The sequence below is a fragment of the Hipposideros armiger genome, unplaced genomic scaffold, assembly GCF_001890085.2.
Source record: "Hipposideros armiger isolate ML-2016 unplaced genomic scaffold, ASM189008v1 scaffold_57, whole genome shotgun sequence".
Taxonomy (NCBI): Eukaryota; Metazoa; Chordata; class Mammalia; order Chiroptera; family Hipposideridae; genus Hipposideros; species Hipposideros armiger.
In genome coordinates, this window is record NW_017731407.1 from 873,477 (window position 1) to 877,852 (window position 4,376).

Below are 4,376 nucleotides of genomic sequence, written 5' to 3' on the forward strand. Positions count from 1 at the left end.
TATTAATCCCTGCCTCAGGCGGCTGTTAAAAGGCTTAGAAGAATGTGTGTAAAGTGCAACTCTATTTAAAGTACACTAGCACGTGGTAAACCCTCAACAAATGTTGGCAATTATTCGCAGGGCTTAACAGTGCAGCCCCCAAGGTCAGACCATATCATCAGCAACGTGCAAATGCCCATCTGCACCAGCGATTTTTAAAAAAAACAAACACAGGCAGCATTCTTAGAAGTGTCAAACTGGGAGGGAGGTTAAAGATTAGCAATTAGCAGTGCAACACCCATTTTACCGCTGATTTTATGTAGGAAAAAATTAGGAGCTGATTGATTAGCTCAGTTAAAGGCAGAAACAAGACTAAGTCCTACGTCTCCTAATTGCAAATACAGAGCATGTGGCACCCTTCCTAAGAATAGGATTAACTAGATAGTCACTTAGAGTTGCAAACTGCTATCCAGGTGTACTAATTTAGCATTATTTTGAGCTGTTGCTGAATACTTAAAGCTGCAACACTCAACAAACAGCTGGGCATCAAAGGCAANGAAGTATATTAATATTACCTAATTATCAAAATTCATGGCTAAAGAAGCTAACAAATCTTATTTTCAATTAGCACACAAATACAAATCCTTGAATTATTTCCACAAGTTTCCTCAGAGCACTCATTCATTTGTTATAACACATAAGAAAAACATTTTCTTTTACATGTATTCCCCATGGAATTCTTTCTTGCAGCAAGAGAGCAAAGTCAATATAAATAATTAAGAATTGTTTCTTCTTTGTTAATTTTGAGTTATCTTACCCAATTCATGTATATACATATTTTCTGTTTATTGTGCATACCACATGTAGAAATAAACTATTAAAGAGTGCCACACAATGCCTTTTTGAAGATGGATTTTATTTGAAGCTATTCTGTATCTTTCAACCTGTGCCACATTTCAATAATGACTATTTAATAATTACAATCATCTCCTTATTAGCTTGGCATTTCATTTTCCTTGCCCTATGGCACCCTACAGTTGAAAGCCAGGAAAACTCTCTGTTGATTAGTTATTTAAGACCAGCAACAATAACTGTGCTGGAGAGAAGACTACTTGGAGAGGATTACCTAAGATCTAGAGCTCAGCAGCCTCAGACAGAGAGCAGCAAATTAGAAACCCAAGTACTTCGTTGCACGTAACCAAATTGGCTAGTTGAAATGCTAATTGCCTTTCAGCAAAACTACAGACAGACAGGGGACCTTGTGCTTCAGAGAATGAAATGTATTTTTCCTCCACTTCTGCATTATTGTCTCGCTGAGAATCATTTGAAATCTATTCATAAAGGTAGCTCTTTCCTTAACCTTTAAAATGTGGGAAATTTATTTGGCCTCTACCAGCACCTCCAATGTGATGTGCCAAGATGTGAACAGATGGCTGGATTTAAGCCCTGTTAAGCCCCTAATAAAGTAGAGCATGAAAGAATTCTATGCTCAAACAGTACAAATCAAGAAAATGTGCCTAGGGGGGAAAATGTCTGAATAACAAATTTATGAAATTAAAATAATCAAATAATGTAATCTTTAAAACATGAATATTTTCAATGTAACTAAATTCAAACACATATGGAAAAAGCAATCGTCGTGTCTCTCAAAGAGACCCCCAGCCTCCCTTTATACCTAATAATTTTGTATTAGTTCAAAACTCATTTATGGACAACTATTCCACAGTCAGTTTGCCCCTTTATACGAAAAGAGGTCCAATCTGGGTTTTTAGAATGCTGAATAAATGCATGAGAAATGCCCTGTCAGCATCGTGCTCTCGTTTGAGGTATACAGCCAGACTTATGCCTGACTGCACCAGAAAGGGCCCCATGACCACCTGCCCGGCAGCTGGGGAAGAGACTATACATTTTAAAGTGCATAGTGTGTCACAGTGGAATAAGAAAACACAGCCTTTGTCCTCCACAGCCTACTGTGTCCCAACTCACCCTTCTCCTCCTCTGCCACACCTCTATCAGGGCAACAGAGCACAGGTGCTAGGGTTTCCTGTGTGGCCTGACATCCTGGCATGTCATACATGCAAAGATGCCTGCTATCCCCCTAATCCTGCCTTGTGATGGGAGAAAATAAGCTTGCGTGCATAGGGAAATCAACCTTCTATACTACTTCATTGTACCTGAGACAAAAAGGGTCCAATTTATTAGTAGTATGTTTATCTTCATTTCTCAACAAATGTCTTTATTTATATGAAGTTTGAGCTGCCAGAAAGTGATAGAATACTAACACTAAACAGAGCTTTAAACCTTAAACGGTTTCAATAAATAATTCAGCTCTCACCCTGATTCAGCAGGAGTTAAGGGGAGAAAGACAGCTCTCTGGCTGGATGTTTATCACAACCTTTGGACAGTGAAGTTCCTGGTGATTTTTCTTTGTGTCTGTACTGTTTGAATTTCCTAAATAATTTTGTATTATTTTTACAATCAGAAAAAAAATGTTAAATGTTATTTCCCAGTCAAAGAGGGAGAGAGAGAAATGCATACTCAAGAATGTATAATACTTCACTGGGTGATTTTTCCCACAAAATCAGGGAAATGCCCATCCAAATCTCTCCATGGTAAAATACCGTATTTTATAATCAAATTAAACAATCATCATCTAAGGAGCTCAATATGCTTTATAAGCATCTGTAAATTGTCTAGCTGCCTTTTAGGTGAAGTATAAGTGGTGATGGCACAGTGCTTCCAGTGGACAGGTTTGGATCCCGTGCATAAAATGACTTGTGACAAGTAAATAGGTAACGAAACCATTTATTCAATGTATTAACCACTTTGCTAAACCCTAGAGATACTGGAGAAATATATAATACAGTCACTGTCCTCAAAGATATTGTATCCTAATTGGGGCAATCTTGAAATTTTCAATAACAGTAGGACAGCAATATAAAGAAGGGCAGGAGGCAGCATTTGGTTGAGTGGCAATAAATCAAATATTTAATGATCAACTTAACCTATTAACATGCTTCTCACTTATTAGTTTACGGGAATGTACAGATCACTAAAGTCATAAATGAGAAAATAGGATATGTCACTTTAAGTAAGGCTCTTAACTTTTTTCAGGTTTCTGTTTCCCCAAACATGAAATACAGGGGTTGGTCTAGTTTGGCTGCAAGTCTGTTCCAGTGCTTAAGGATTTCAATGTTTTCACAATCTACAAATTTCTGAACAATAAAGGGTCACACACTTAGAGCCTAAGGCAAAAGGTATTTTCTTTGTGAGTCCTCCCAGAGCACAATTTTTCTGCCTCAGTTTCTTCATCTACAAATCAAGATAATATTATTTTATGATTAAATATGGTAGTCTATTTAAAGGGTCTAGAAGAATTCCAGGACATTCAATAAACATGGCATACTATTATCATTCATCACGAGTATATGGGTGACAAAAGGGTTTAGTCACAGCTAATTCTGCTGTAACTACTCTTTTTCTTTGGTGGTAGGTTAGGCAAAGACACTTCCAAGTAGAAAGATATCTGAGCTACTTTTGCTTAACACTAGCCTCTGCCTTCCCATGTTATTTCTAATTGTTCTCTTTGTTACCATAAAAGTATTTGTATTTCACACATATCCCCATGTTATAATTTTCTGACAATGAATGCAATGTGCATTCAATATCTAACAAATATATACATATAAAGCATAAAACTGTAATTGTTATTAAAATATAATAAATGCTCACTGATACATCATTTTTGTATCTGATAGTATCAAGACTCAGTGTTGTTACATAATTTATCTTCACCCCATTACGAACATTATGAATCTACATTTTAGTCTAAGATTATTTCTTAGCTGGTTGTTTACAGGCAGTTTCAGCTTTTAATCATCATATTCAGTACAGTGTAGATGCTCAGAGCGCTCAGAGAAAACAACCCATGATCCAGCTCTCACTAACTGGGGAGCTTTGGACAAGGAGCTCAAACTTTCCACACCTCAGTGTCATCATCTGTGAACTGGGATAAATACTATTTAATTTATGGTATTGTGAGTGTTACATAAAATAATCTATGTAAAGAGCGTCTCGGAATCCATGCCATAATGGACATTCATTACAGGATAACTGCTAAGGTCATTCATCATGGAAATCAGAACATGGAGATAGGATTCAGTCATACTTCCTTTTTAGTGTATACTTTTCGATTACTTCTTTTAATCTCGAGACACATCATTTCTATCTGAAACAAGTATTTTCAATCACCTAGTCCAATCCCTTTACTTGATAAATGAAGAAACTAAGGCCCAGAAGGATGGGAGTATGTCCAGTCAAAAGATCTAATGGTAGATCCAGGATGTTACACCTAATCTCATATGTTTAATCAATCTTATTATAAGACATTTCAGAGC